This window comes from Hemicordylus capensis, chromosome 1 (genome assembly GCF_027244095.1).
Source record: "Hemicordylus capensis ecotype Gifberg chromosome 1, rHemCap1.1.pri, whole genome shotgun sequence".
Taxonomy (NCBI): Eukaryota; Metazoa; Chordata; class Lepidosauria; order Squamata; family Cordylidae; genus Hemicordylus; species Hemicordylus capensis.
Genome location: NC_069657.1, coordinates 282180152 through 282196529, shown reverse-complemented (window position 1 = coordinate 282196529; position 16378 = coordinate 282180152). Strand labels below are relative to the sequence as shown.

The 16378-nt window shown below is 41.4% G+C and overlaps 1 protein-coding gene across 13 annotated transcripts in view; it reads right to left on the bottom strand.

Moving 5' to 3' along the window:
* MBOAT2 (membrane bound O-acyltransferase domain containing 2) overlaps window positions 1–16378 on the bottom strand; it is a 173478-nt gene that overhangs the window by 49635 nt on the left and 107465 nt on the right. The window contains exon 1 of one of the 13 annotated variants that reach the window (XM_053285778.1): window positions 6783–6871. The exons of the other annotated variants lie outside the window; for them this stretch is intronic. The gene's annotated coding sequence lies outside the window, so the exon portion shown is untranslated. Of the gene's footprint in view, window positions 1–6782; window positions 6872–16378 lie in introns of those variants that run through there. 13 annotated transcript variants of the gene reach the window in all.

Sequence of the window (16378 nt, the reverse complement as noted above, 5' to 3'; positions counted from 1 at the left end):
GCTCAACTCCCCCCACTCGCAACTATTTTTCGACTACAACTCCCATAATCCCCAGCCACAATGGCCAACAGCCAGGAATTATGGGAGTTGTAAGCCAATATCTGTAGGAGGGCTGAGCAGCTCTGAGTTACAGTAGCAAATGGCAGCCTAGGTTGTAGATTACTTGGTGGAAAGGGGTTGTCATCTTGTTGCCAGGCCATCATATATACTCTTAGTATGGACACAGCATAGTAAAAGGAAGGTTCTGTGCAAGTAGTTCACCCAGTACCTGGAACAGGGCCAATGCTGGGGTGTGGGTGTGTGTGCGTGTGCGTGCGCGCAGCTCTGCATCTCAATGCTCCCAATTTACAGTTCTTATCAAACCTATCTTCCCGAAAGGCAGCGGGAAGCCGTTAACAACACTGCGAGGAGCTACCCACTGCAATCAACCAGGCTCAACAGCAGCCAAATCAACTATCGCACACACCACTTATTTCCTCTTTGGGGTCCAGGCACTTAAGATGGAGTCTCCCACTTGAACAGCCGCTGCAGTAACAGAGCAGTGCAAAGCAGGGAGGGGTGAGGACAGAGCGCACTGAGGGGAGAGGAGGAAGAAGCAAGCCAGAAACCCAGATAGGAGGCAGGTCCTGCCCAACTTCCTCCCAGAGAGCTGCACCCCCTACTGTACTTGGTGTCCTAGGCAATCACCTCGGTCTGTCTAGACTCTAGAGGATGGGCTGCCCCTATTCAGAATTAGGGATGTGCACAAATCATTTCATGCACATCCGTTGGGGGTGGGGGAGCAAGAGCGCAGGCACTTTAGAACGAGGAAGACAGGTCTTACTTGCCCCTCACTTGCTCCTCCACCACCCCCAAGTGGCTCTGCTTGTATTTAGTAGCTGGGCTCTCCGTTTGCCCGGCTGCATCTTGCTGGGAACAGGAAGTTCCCTGTTCCCAGCAGCTTTGGGCAGCATCAGGAAGGAAATGGCATCTCAACATGTGTGGACGCCATCTTGAGTCTTCAGCCTGGCTGCTAAATAGAAACAGGGCTGCTCGGGGGGGGGGGAGCAAGGGAGGAGCAGGTAAGACCTTCCTTTCTCCTTTTAAAGTGCCTGCTTGCCCCCACTGAAACAATTTGGCTGGGGCAGCTCTGAGTGCTTCAGTGCCTCTGAGCACATGCACTCTAGCATGCAGGGAAGGCACTAACTTTCGTTTACATCTTGAACTTCTCTTCTTTGTCCTGCTCTTCACCACAGCAAAGTACCTGCAAGCAGCACAGCTGTTATGTTCCTCAACATCTCTGCATAACCGCTCAAACAGCAGTGACCTCAGGCATATCAGCTGCACGTACACCCAATCTGGTTTAAAGATGTGTAAGGTTCCCCACTTTTGTACTTTCTAGCTCTCTCCCTCCCAGTTGCTATATTGGGAAAATAAAACCTCAGCCTTTTAAATTCTATTCCACATCCACTGCAGCACTATCAGTCAGGGAAACCGGCCAGTAATTTTGCTATTCGTTTCGAGCTCAAAATGAATCGCAAAATCCATTTCATGCATATCCCTAGTTCTTGGCCAGCAGGATTCTAGATCCCACTGCATTTCTGGTGACATCAGGAGTATGACTGGACTAATCCAAATAGGGCTAATTTTAAAAACGCTTTTAGGATATTTCTTTCTTTCACACAATAAGTTTACTATGGCTTCTCATCAGTGTTCCCCCTAAGATGTGTACATGTGTGTGCACTCACACGTTTTTTGATGTCCACTCAGTTAATTTTAGATCCTTCTCAGGTTGAATCAGGAAGGCCTCACTCTAAATGTATGTAGGAACATAGGAAGCTGCCATATACCGAGTCAGAGCATAGGTCCATCTAGCTCAGTACTGTCTACCCAGACTCGCAGCAGCTTTTCCAAGGTTGCATGCCGGAATCTCTCTCAGCCCTCCCTATCCAGGGAGGAAACCTGGAACCTTCTGCTCTTCCCGGAGCAGTGGCTCCATCCCTTGAGGGGAATATCTTACAGTGCTCACACATCAAGTCTTCCATTCATATTCAACCAGGGTGGACCCTGCTTAGCTAAGGAGATAAGTCATGCTTGCTGCCACAAGACCAGCTCTCCTCTCCTCTCTCTGTGTGCACACACTTCCTTGATACTGCCACCCAGAACAAAACTCATTCCTCACACAGGTGAAAAAAATTAGAGAGATCACGGCTTCTCATGTGGATATTCTTCTGATTTAAATCTTCAATCACTCTATGAAAAATTTTAAATAGCAAAGCACACTTTATGACTTGAAAGTAACTACAAGCTATAATTAGGCTGCTACATCTTTTTTTCATGAAACTTTGCAATTATCTTGGCGGGAAACAAACTGTGTATAGTATGAGTGAAGCAATTACTACCATACTCATTCCATTCACTGCAAATTCATACTGCCCAGGATTATCTCACTGCAAAGGTAGTAGTATTACAATTTTGGCAGCTAAGCAGGATTCACTTGTTGCAAAAGAGCCGCTACCCCAAGAGATTATTAGCTCATGTAGATGGACTTTCAATGGAGCCAGAGGAATCCCAATTCTTATTTGACAATATTAAAATATACTTTTTAATACCAGGGCTTGACAAATCCCAGGTGCCACAGAGCCATGGCACCTAGACTAGGATATTCAAAGGTAGATTTGTTTAATAAAATCTTTATTTGTCCCAAGCAGCCTTGTTTCTGTTCTGTATGTAAGTATGTTAGTTGTAGAGAGCATTAAGAGTAGCCCATTTACCCTCCCCCTCCTACTATGTCAGTTACGAAGTCTGGTAATTTTGTCAGGTGTCCACTGTCTGACTCCAAAATTTGGAGGCTGGCTCTTAGATCAAAAGAAAAGTGGTCAAGATCTGTCTTATATAGCAGTGTATCCCATTATCTTCATTCTTAAAGCTGTTATACTGACATTTGTGTGTGCACATTATAAAGGCATTATTATAAAGGAGTTAGAACTGAGACTTTGTATGAACGTCTTAGATGAGATAGTGACAACACACTACTTCCCCCTTACAGCTTCAATTCTAACATATCATCTGTAGCCCATTCTGGACAATGATACTTCTCTCACAGGCCTTAGATTAGCCTTCCCTAATCTAAATAGGTTACACATAAGCAACAACAGGCTAACAGCAACACAAACTTGGAGATGGTGCTCTTAGATGCCAGCTCTGTTCCTATAGCCACTCTCACAACACTATTTCAAGATCGATCACCGCCAGGCTCATTCATCTACTCATCATCCACTGTGATATATGCCATTACCTGACAACAGTGCCTTTTTGCTGTTCATACAGGATAAGCAAGTCAATCTCTCATCAAAATAACAAAACAAAGGCAAATCTGACTGAGCTAGCAGGAGAACATTTCATTCTCCCAGGACACTTTCCTTTTGTTCTCAAAGTAACCTTACTCCAACGAAAATAGTTCAAAAGGGAAACCCCAGTGTGAAACTGCTGAACAAGGATTTATCAGCAAATTTGATTCTATTCCATTTGAAGGTAATCAGAACCATTGGATTCTTTCCCACTATAGGTGGGAAAGCTAAAAAGACAGTATTATTTCCCCCCAATGACTGCTGCTGCTGTGAATGGGTCATTCTTATTAACTTGTAATACATTATTATTATTATTACATTTATATCCCGCTCTTCCTCCAAGGAGCCCAGAGCGGTGTACTACATAGTTGAGTTTCTCTTCCACAACAACCCTGGGAAATAGGTTAGGCTGAGAGAGAAGTGACTGGCCCAGAGTCACCCAGCTAGTTTTATGGCTGAATGGGGATTTGAACTCGGGTCTCCCCGATCCTAGTCCAGCACTCTAACCACTACACCAGGCTGGCTCTCATGTTACTTTGTTACTTGTTACATGTTACTTTGTTACATGTTACTTTGCTCATAAATATCAGAGATATTCCTGCCATATTTACCAAAATCCAAGATGACTCTGAATTTAAGATAAGCCTCTTAAAAAATAAAGGTTAAATACAGAACATCAGAGAACTGGGGGGTGGGGGGTGATGGGACCTAGTCTTGGACTCAGGTAAATACAGTATTCCATGTCTCTCTCTCTTTTTGTCTATTTTTACATCTTTATTTATTTACATCTTTGTTCTCTGTACTTGTGTGGACATTCACATGTCTGTATATTTAATAATTTACATACTTATTTATTTAAGTCCCCCAAACCAGAGATGATTTCAGCACTGTGACTGTAGGACAATGCGGAGGCGCTCCACCACCACAGGCTCAATCACAGCCAAAGGAGGTACCACAGAAGGCGTCGATACCGGTACCGAGGTTGCACTCTTGGCCTCTGCCACCGCTGGTGTCAGGCGCTCCAATGCCATAGACAAAGCCATTTTCATCATGTGTTTCAAAGACAAGGCTTCCAAAGTTCGGAGAGCCAAATCCCACAGGGCTGCACTCAAGCAAGAAGCCCTATTTTTGCGAGCCTGTTTCGTGAACTTCTGGCAATGCAGACAGGTCTCAACTATGTGGGCTTCCCCCAAATACAAAAGACACTTGAAGTGAGTATCAGGAGAAGGAATTTTGGATCCACACCGGACACACTTCTTGAAGTTGGTAGTGCCTGGCATGCACAACAAATGCCGGCAGGCCATCACGCTCCGTCCCATCTGGGATCGCAGCCCAAAGAAAACCAAGAAACAAAAAATGCCAAAGAAAAAACACTAACTATATGAAGAATTCAAATAAAATAAACAAGAACAAAAGAAGCAAGGAGAAACCAGCAAGGGAAATAACTTTTCTATTCGCGGTTGAGCTGAAGACTTGACAATGTGCACTGAAGTGCAAATGACGAAAGACTGAGGGGATGAGGAGTGGTGCAACCGCATATAGCGGCTGGGGGCAGAGTTGCCGCCCAAAGCAGGAGAATTGAGCTTGTTAGATTCCGACGAGGTCTCTGCGCAGGTGCATAACCCATTTGTGTAAAAGATAGAGATCACGTTGAAGAAACAATGGGATATAACAGCAGAAAACAATGGGATATAACAATGGGAAAAACAATGGGATAGAAGGGTAAAGAAAAATTTAGCTGAACCCTCTATCTCGGAAGCTCAGTGGACCAAGAAAGACTGGGGAACAGGAGGTTCACACAGGCGCGCAAGGGGATCCAGGTGGGGCTCCCATCTGAACTCAAAGGAGCTTGGAACGTTCCGAAATGTTCCCTGCGCAGGTGCAAAGCCCTATGGTGTAAGGCACAGAAGACCATGCAGAAGAACAATACTTACCCATTATGGTTTTTTTGGGGGGGGGGTATTTTGACCCCAAATGTTTGCAAGCAGTTTGCTGCAAAATCTCAGTAGATACCCAGATTTAATCAAGAACCTCCAGATGACCCTTACAGCTTGTTTGCATAAATGCTATCTTTAGGTAAGGTGCCTGGATGAATCTTGATTTGAGGTACCAAGCTGCCAATTGGCTACTGAAGCCACCTAAGCTAGAGAACTCCCTGGTTAGAATGCATTGGAAGGAGCAGGCTGAAGCAGATTTCAAAGAAACAGAAGCCAAAACGTATTTCTCCGTAAGTCACAGATATAAATACAGGTGGGTTGGCTATTTCTTCCATATTCCTGCTGCTATCACTGCTGCATTTATATAGAGCTTCTGACAAGCAAAGTGAGCATGCCCGAACAGCTCACCAGAGAATAACTTGACAAATTATTTTTTGAGGGTAGTTCTGAATAATATTTGGGGGGCTTCAGTGACCCGAATGCATTTGAAGAAGGCGGGTGGGGGGAGTCACAACCTCTGCATACACAAAGGTGTCTTGAAATGTGATAATTGTGTTTTGATAATTGCGTTTCACAGTTGGGGGGCATTTTGTGGTTTGGGGGGCATTTCTGGGCACAAGGTGAGCACAGTGCACGCTGAACTAGGTGGTTGGGGTTTTTTGCGCCTTTTTGGATGCGTTTTGCCCTTTCCCCCCCATCCAGTAACCCAATCCCCTGTTCTCTATAGGCACAATGCCTTGTTACTTGTGGTTTCATTACTCACGGTAGTAGAAGAGGAACGAGGTTTGCCTGTATTACAGCAGTAATATGATGTGGGATGTATTTCTTTTCTCTACTATTACACTCACAATGCAATGCTCAAAAGGCACCATTTTCTTGGTTCCCAATGCTTCAAACACGGTTTCAAACACATGTTCTATTTCAATAACGATTTTCACTCAATATGCCAAACTTGTTACAGCATCACAAATTCCCACTGTCTCCCAATTCATTCCTTCATCACAGGACTCAGATCAGGGGCAGAGCTGTAACGGTGCCAACAGGTTCAAAGATGCTGTCATGCCCTGCGTCCGGGAGCCACCAAGCCTCCAGGAGGAGTCACTGAGCTCCCCACTCCCCCAGGCCAGGACTCCCACCGCTGGCCACCTTCAGCTGCCGGAATCCGTCTCCTTCAGCCACTTGTCCAGCTGCGTCCATCCTCCTTCCATTGGCTAGCAGCCCAGCTGAAGGGAGGATGGATGGAGCAAGCAGCCAAAGGAGGCAGCTGCAGGTGGCTGAACAAATGAAGCTACCCACCCATCCCACCCCCCGAGAAAATAACTGGCTTAGAAAAAAGGCACACATTGCCTCTCTGAAAAATAACCAGTATTCATGGTGGAGTTTTTAAAAAAGGAAAGACGCCGGGTTCACAGGTAATGGGGAACTGGAGGCAGAGCATCCAGAGGTCCCCAAACCTGAACATCTGAATGCGGAAAACCGCAGTTCAGACCCTAACTCAACCCAAGGGTTCACTCACCAAACTCCAATTTGCACCCTCGGTTTCAGTGAGGTTCAATGCTCAGGCCTCTGGTTTGCAGCTGCTTCCATTATGTCTCAATTCAGTAATGGAAGCAGCCTTCCCCAGGAATGGAGTTGAGGGAAGGAAGCTCCTTCATCTCTCCATCCTGATTGGCTGCCGTGGCTGTCCATCAATCAAAGGAGGAAGCCCGGAGGCCAGTTCCCCCTCCTTTCTGCAGTCTCACAGACTGCAGAGAGGAGGCCAGCGCTTATGTCCGAAGTCAGACAGGTAAGCACACTGGGGGAGGGGGGGGCCTGGTTCTGTATTATGTCTGAACTGGGCCAGAGAGTCTTGTTTTTGCTAATAGCTGGGCTATGCGACAATTGGTAACTATGCACATTCTGCACAGTTCTCTCCTCTTTCCCAGTTTATTTCACCAAGTAATACAGAAAACAGCTTTCCGAGAGACTTGCTGCCATCAAGACAGGATGCTGAAAATAATAAAATTGAAGACAACTTAAAGTAATCAGCACTACGGAAAATGAATTCAAGTGCAATAATATGCAAAATAATCAGACGCACAAACTTAACACAGTCATTAGTATTCCCTTATCACAGTGGAATCTACTGTTGCGATGAATAAGGAAGTGAGCATTTTATGTAAAAAATCAACAATCGCACTGAGCATCTGCTTGCTTATAACAGTTATTAATAAGCTGCATTAATTAAAATTCTTGTTTATAGTAAATTGATTTCAGCAATATAACAAAAATATGCATACTAGTTGCCCTTACTAATTTATTCTAGTGGTTCCCATGAGGCTTGGAAACACATTCAGGAGTTCAACAGAAATAAAAAGGAGAGAGAAGAAAGAGATAACGTGGTTTATTTGTCAATGGAGCTGTGGCTCTATTACAGTGCAAAATATTCAGAAGAGCCCATTGGAATATTCAAAGAGCTCTGTCCCTCTAAGCAAATCATTTGATGACAACTGCTTAGATTTTTGATCCGACCTTTCCACTTTTACACACATATTTAGTCACTCTCTCTGACCTGCTGGGCTCCCCATCTAACAATACCAGTTATGGATTCAATCAGTAATAACTTTCATAAACAGGATTTATTATGTCAAGGGAGGATATAAGGTGTCACAGGAGTTTGTTTATTTATTTATAATATTTATACCCCACTCCTCCAGTACACTTCTGCTCGGAGCAGCTCACAACAACAGAATAGATACAATGTGAAATAAAACTAATAAAATTAATCTAATTAAATAAACAAGTTACAAGTCAGGCTAAAACCACAATCAGAATTAAGTTACAAATAAAAAGCCATTTTAAAAGCCAAAAATTGAGAATTATAAAAACTAAAGAACCTACCAGATATAACCAAAGATCTGGTAGGGTTTTTTTAGTTCTTTAGGCTTCCCTCAACCTGCAGCCCTCCAGATGTTACTGAACTACAACTCCCAGCATCCCTAGCCACAATTTGTGGCTGGATATTCTGAGAGTTGTAGTTCAGCAACATCTGGAGGGCCACAGGTTGGGGAAGCTTGTTTGGACCAATGCCTCTTTTTAAAAGATGTGTTTTTTAACAATGCTTAAGGAGGAACCCTGGCAAAGCTTTTCAGGGAGGGCATTCCAAAGCCAAGGGGTCACAACTGAAAATGCCCTGTCTCTAGTCCCCACCAACTGGAGTTGTTGGAATAAAAAGAAAGGTAATTCTACCCAGATTGGTAGCTACTACTCCAAGGACTTAATGGCAGAAGAAAACTTCAAGCCTGAGTTAAGTCAGGTGTAGATCTGATCTGACCACATTTCACAGGTGGTTATTGTAGCAATGAGGGAGAGGAAAAATAATATTTAGGACTGGTTACCCAGTAGTAGATGGCTGCAGATTTTCACCAAGCATCAAGAAACCAGATCACACAGATATGTCTTTTCTAGTCTCTCAAAAAACAACACCACAGTACTACTCTCCTCAGCCCTAAATGACTTTGAACTTTTATATGAAATCAAGTTCTCTCCAAAGCCTAGCCTTCTCACTGGTAAACAGACTCTGAGCTGCTTCCCAATGTCCCACAAAAGCAGGTGGGGAAGTGGATTGGCAGTTCAGAAACTAGAAGGCAACCTTGAGAACTGAGACTGAATCCATGGGCCAACAGTTACAAACTACTAGTTTTAACTAATATTTACATATTTAAAAATATTATGTTCAAGGTGGAAGTTCAATTTTCACTCATGTTTCAACAAGTGTGGAAATTGCAAGTTGGTAATCTTAACTTCCACACATTGTAATCAACAGACTTTGTCTATTCTTGTATATTAATTTGGCTTTACAGAGTATTATTTATTCATTCGATTTCTATACCGCCCTTCCAAAAATGGCTCAGGGCGGTTTACATTAAAACCAAACAATTAAAATCAATTAACAGTTAAAAAGAGACTATTAAACACCATAAAACAATTAACAGTTAAAACATTCAAAACAGTTTAAAAACCCTGGAAACCCAGGTTACAAGAAGTTGAAAACATTTACAACAATTTAAAAACCCTGGAAGGCCAGGCCAAACAGATTGGTTTTGAGGCTCTCCTGAAGGCCAATAATCCACTTTATTACGGCCAATGGCCAAATAAAATAAAACAACTACAGAATAATACAATCAGGTTACAGAGTAAAAGCAGATAATAATACAATAAAAAAGAAAGAAAACAAATACTAATACAGTAAACCTTCACCAAATTTCTGCTACTCAAACCCTGCATCACTCCTTTCGACCCTCCTCTGCCATAGTTTGCCTGCTATAAAGCAGAACTTTGCAACTTTCAAGGAAATAATCGTTCAAATCCGCCAATAAAAAATCTACTTTCACTTGCTCTGAAGCTGACCCAAACTGACTTAATACAGGGGTAATTAACTCTTCTCTGAGATCCCGTTAGAAACTACATTTCAACAATATATGCTCGGTAGATTCCACTTCTCCTGCCAAACATGGACATAATCTCTGGTTATAGGGAACCTTATGAAATCGCCCTTCCATCACCGCCGACTGCAACACATTCAGCCTAGCCACTGTTAAGGCCCTACGATGCTCCACATAAGTTATCTTTCGTAAGTATCGTGCCAAACATGGTCTATTTATTTGGGTTCCCATCCGTACTCCATACCCCACTTTACTGATATCGCTCTGTCTGGCTATGTCACTTATACCCTGGTTTATAATATCTCTGGCCTTGGTAAACCCGAACTCCCTTATTGCCAGAAGTGAAAACCCCAACCAGCTTAATTTCCTGTCAATTGCACTTTTCCATCTGGTCTTGTAATCATCCAGCAGAACCAGTGGGGCGAGGCCAGCTGGGGGGAAAAACCCAATTTAAGCCAATAGCCAAAAATGGCTTTCCAGATTCTAGCTTCGACAGGAAGCCATCCCACTTCTACTCTAAGACAAGCATTGGGAGCTGAACGAGCTACCCTCAACATACCCCTAAGGAATTTAAATTGAACCGCTTCTACCTTCCGTATATCTGCATAAGGGCCCAACTGTGCCCCAACCAGCAACAGGGCAAGGGCCTTAGCCCTGAACAGTTCAAAAACCACCTGTACTGATCGTTGAAGGCCAATAATAAGAGTAGATAATGTTGGCTTTACATGAATCCATACTTTGCTTTGATCTTTCAGCTCAATTTTGGACTGTGGAGGAATGTACCCAAGAAGAAATTCCCCAATCATGTGCTGAGATGCACCTGTTTATTATCTGCCTGGTGCAGCTCTATAACACACAGTGCTTCCCCAAATGCCACTTATAGTAAATGTCTATCAGGAAACTCAACATGTGAAGCATTCACAGTCTAGTACTAGAGATCAGACCACCATCAGGTGTAACAGATGAAACCTATGGATTTATGCATGGGTATAAATCCATCACTGTATAAACTGACATTACCCACAGTATTCCACAAATAGGCTGCTAAGAGATTGTGCCCTCAACACCATGCAGCAGATCTGTATTCTCACAGCATCCAGCTATAGGCTTCAAATAATCCACACTAGATTCTAGAGGCACTTTCAGTCCTAAAGTTGTTCAGGCTGACTGCAGTCACTAGCATCTCAGCCAAAAGTTCAATCAACATTGGAGGAATTGCAGAGAGCTGAATGAAGTCGGATTCCTCCAAACCAGTGAAGATCTCTTGCATTCAGGCTAATCTGGACTCCAATATTTCTGCAGGGCTAGTTAGGGAGGTATCCAGCAATCCCTCTTGAAAGATTAGACTGGATCTGTTTCAGTTTGTGACTCCTGGGGAAGTGGACAAGCTGCTTGAAGCAGAACACATCCGTTCTTTGGATCCTTGCCCAACATGGTTGATTTCATCTTGCAGGGTGGTGGTTGGAGCTGGCCTGGTTGATATCATTAATACCTCACTTAGGGAGGGCAGGATGGCACCTTGTTGGAAGGAGGCAGACTCCTCCTTAGGAAGCCCAATCCAGATCCGCTGGTGACAGATAATTATAGGCCAGTCTCCAACCTCCCATGGTTTGGTAAGATGATTGAGAGGGTGGTGGTGTGACCAGCTCCAAGTGGCCTTGGAAGAAACCGATTATCTAGACCCATTTCTAACTGGCTGTAGGGTGGGCTATGGGGCTGAGATGGCTTTGGTTGGCCTGACAGATTACCTTCACCAGAGAATTGACAGAGGGAGCTCAACTCTGCTGGTTCTTTTGGATCTCTCAGCAGCTTTCGATACCATCAACCACGATATCCTTCTGGATCACCTGAGAGATTTGGGGATAGGAGGCACTGTTTTACAGTGCATCCACTCCTATGTCTCAGGTAGATTTCAGATGGTGGTGCTTGGTGACAGTTGCTCTTCAAAACGGGAGCTACTATATGGAGTCCTTCAGGTCTCCATTCTGTCACCAATGCTTTTTAACATCTACATGAAACCACATATAGTAAGGTCATCAGGAGATTTGGTGCTGGGTATTATCAATATGCTGACAACACCCAAATCAATTTCTCGCCATCCATATTGGGAAATTGCATTAGTTCTTTAAATTACTTGCAGTAATGGGCTGGATGAGGGATTATAAACTGAAGCTGCATCCAAGCAAGATGGAGGTGCTCATTGATGGGGGTCGTAACCAGAACTTTCTGTTCTGGATAAGGTTACATTCGCCCAGAAAGAACAGGTTCATAGCTTGAGTGTACTCTTGGACCCAGGTCTCACCCTGGTGCCTCAGGTTGTGGCTGTAGTCAGGAGAGCTTTTTACCAGCTGTGATTGTTTTGACAACTCCTCCCATTCCTTGAGGAGAATGAACAGAAAACAGTGGTACACCATCCGATAACATCCAGGTTGGACTACAGCAATGTGCTCTGTGTAGGGCTGCCTTTGTACATAGTTTGGAAACTTTAGTTAGTTCAAAATGCGGCAGCCATATTGGTCTCTGGGGTGAACCAGAGAGACCACATTATGCCTGTTCTTAAACAGTTGCACTGGCTGCCAACAGATTTCCAGGCAAAGTTCAAAGTGCTGGTTATTACCTTAAAAGCTCTGAATGTCTTTGTTCTGGGTTACCTGAGAGAACGCCTTTCTCTACAAGATCCCTACCCCTCATTAAAATGAGGGGTCCATCTTTGCGTGCCACTGGTTCATCTGGTAGTGACCTGGGATCAGACTTTCTCAGTTGTTGCCCCTAGGTTTTGTAACACACTCCCTGCGGATATAAGTGGATTATCTTCCTAGGAGGATTTCAGGAGTGCCTTAAAGACCCATCTTTTTACCCTGGCTTTTTAATGATATCTAGCTTTAATTTTTTTTCCCAAATTCAATTTTTATTAATTTTAACAGTAGTAATATTATCATTCATTGCAAATAGACAGAAAAATATGGACTTCCCGCACACATCTCTTCGTGAATCATCAACTATAAAATTTACCCTTGCTATAATAATAATTCAAAACACAAATTCAAACCCTTACAAACATAACTAATCTACCCAACCTGCAGTTTTTTTACTAAATTTCAAACCCTGCTGTAAAGTCCATAGTAGGAAAGTAATTCTTTAGATACAACAAGAATGGTTTCCAATCTTCTTTAAAACATTCCAAGTTTTGGTCTCTTATTAGTGCTGTAAGTTTTGCCATCTCCGCATATTCCAAAATTTTTATCAGCCAGTCTTCTTTTGAAGGCAGTTCATTACTCTTCCATTTCTGTGCATATATAATTCTGGCTGCCGTAGAAGCATACATAAAAAATGTTAAATAAGTTGTAGAGATTACACCTTGTGTTATTCCCAGCAGGAAGGATTCTGGCTTCTTAGGAAATGTCATTTTAAATATTTTCTTTAATTCATTATAAATCATATCCCAATAGGCTTTAGCCTTCGCACAGGTCCACCACATATGAAAAAAGGTGCCTTCAGAATGTCCACACTTCCAACATTTGTTTGAAACATTTTTATACATTAATGCCAATTTTTTTGGTGTCAGATACCATCTATACATCATTTTATAATAGTTTTCTTTTATAGCATAACATGCAGTGAATTTTAAATCATTTTTCCATAACTTTTCCCAGGCTGCCATTTCTATATTACGCCCCACATCTTGAGCCCACTTTATCATAGCTGTTTTAACCACTTCCTCTCTTGTCTCCTCCAGAAGCAACAGTTTATACATTTTAGAAACTAATTTTTCATCATTTTGACATAATTCCTTCTCAAAATTTGAAGTCTGATCCTCAAATCCAACTTTAAAGTCTTTCTTATATATCTCATTTAACTGATGATACTGAAACCAATCTTTAACCAAATCTTATATTTCAGTTAAACTTTTTAACTTACAATCCTTTTCCTGAAAATGTAACAAGTCCCTATAGGTACCCCAACACATTTGCATATTTACTTCTTTACATGATAAGGCCTCAATCGGAGATATCCATAACGGAGTTTTAGGTTCAAACCAATTTTTGTATTTTAACCACACCCTCATTAAACTCCTTCTCACATAGTGGTTCAAAAAGTCTTTGTGTATTTTACTTTTTTCATACCACAGATACGCATGCCATCCAAACCTTCTGTCAAATCCTTCCAAATCAAGAATTCTAGGATTCCTTAATGTTATCCATTCTTTTAACCATGTCAAACAGACAGCATCAAAATATAACCTTAGGTCTGGCAAGGTAAGACCACCTCTTTCCTTTGCATCTGTTAAATTCTTAAAATTAATTCTTGGTCTTTTCCCCTGCCAAACTTAGTTATGTCCTTCTGCCATTGCTTAAAACAAGTTAAAGTGTTAATTATGGGAATAGTCTGAAAGAGAAACAACATTTTAGGCAAGACATTCATTTTCACCACTGAAATTCTTCCCATTAAAGACAAATTCATTTTAGACCATCTTTGTAGATCAATTTTCACTGAATTCCATATTTTAACATAGTTGTTTATGAACAACAAGGAGTTGTTATTTGATAACCAGACCCCCAGATATTTAACTTTCTTCTCCACTTTCAACTCACTTATTTCAGAGAATCTGTCCTTGGTTTTCTGATCCATATTTTTAGGTAAGACCTTGGTCATAGTCTTATTTATATAGAATCCAGCGAGCTGACCAAAGATATCTAGCTTTAATTCTAAACTAATTAAACTAATGTAAGCTGCCCTAAGACACTTGAAGAGGGGCAGTATATAAATAGAATGGATTAATGAAGATGAACTTATTTCAAACCTGAAAAATCATATATTAATAGCATGTCTGCAAATGGAAAATATTCTGTAGCTATGACAATTTCTTTTCCCAACTACATATGGAACTCAATGACACTTGTTATAATAATAACAAATGTGATTACAGTAAAGAACAAAGCAATGAAGTAACATATCTGCCTGAACACTGAGTAAATAAGGGCAGTTGGCTATCCCAATTAGAGCTAAACCAAACAAGGGGAAGAAGCATGGTTCACATATATTTTCAAGTGCCTCTGAAAAGTGTTATGAATTGTTGATGTTGTTGAGGGAGAAGTATCACTATGTCCTAAGGTCTAGCGGGAACAAGTGGGAAATTGAGGGCAATTCAGATTATCAACATGTAGTATAGAATAGACCTCAACTAATTATTCATACCCAAAAAAAATTAAGTACTACCACTACTTACTACTACTAATACTATTTGGCTGTTTTGGTCTCCTTTTTTTTTACAGAAGCATGAGAATACATCATCTAAATCAAAGATTCATAGACAGAGTTGATAAAAATCAATTTTTTAAAATATTTTTTTAAAAACTTAAATCAGATTTTTTAAATTTAAATTGATTTTTAGAAAATTCATAAAGAACCTAGGTCAAAGATATCATCATGAATATTAATCATAACTTCTAATTATATTCTATGAACATGTTAGCAGTATAAGTATAAGGGGATGAGAGATAACATCAGTCCTGTTCTGCAAGTAGTGTACATGCAACACACACACACACACACACACACACACACAGAGTCAAGCCTTTGCTCCCCCCACTCAAAAGTACAAAGACAAAGAAGGTCAATGAATGCATAGAGGATTGGAGGATAGAGTAGATCTGAGCAAGGAGGAGGAGTGTGGATATAAATGCACAGGAAGGGGAGGGGAATAGAAAGTGAACAGAACATATGCATGCAGTCCCCAAGGAAACATTTTCAGAATATATCCTCCATTTTAAAGGGAAAACCTATCATGGCAGCAGGCCATAAAAGATATCCCATTTGAGAATATTTTAAAGAAGTTCCTGTATCTGTGGGTAAAAAGGGCGAACAAATGAAATGCAAAGCCTGGTTGCCTGGATGAAACAGCATTATGAGAAGTGTGTATCTATTATCGTGTGTACCTACCTTCTAAAAAATAAAGCCTGCATCTATCTCTAAATAAGTAATAATGTTATATTAGACAACAAGAATGTACTTTAATAGAAAATGATGATTAAACAGAATCTTCCTGAGTAGTATTTAAATTATTAAAATTGAGTCATTCTGTGAAACGATTTAAATCATGATTTTTAAATCATGATTTAAATCAATTTGATTTAAATCAAATCAATCCAGAGAGAGAAAAATAGTGGACAATCCAGAATTATTCTGTTAATCTTCAAAAGATTAGATATAGAGCACAATCTACCAACCACAGAAACATGTCCTGTGTTCAATTAGTTCCACATTAATCCTTTCATTGGAAGAAAAGCCTGTGGGGAAAAGCATCTTCTTCATAAGTGTCACAGGTTTTTCCAGTATCATGTTCATCTAATGGATAAGCATGAAACAGCATTTCACTGAACTGGAGAGACAACTTCTTTAGGCAATCAGGCCTTTCAAAAACTTCTTTCGTGAAGCCCAAGTTAATAGGCATGTCCACTATGATTTTCATACTCATTTGACATGGTACACTCAGAAAATCTGTGAAAAGGGCTTTCAGCAAAGAGAAATGCTAGACCACACAACATGATATACCAATATCTTCCTAGAATAATCTATGGTAGGCTTCAGCTGGTTTGTGGATTGTAGGCTATTCAATCCACAAAATCTACCAAAATAATAATTGTAGTAATTTCCACAAAATGATCATCACAGTCTTACTGCTCTTTTT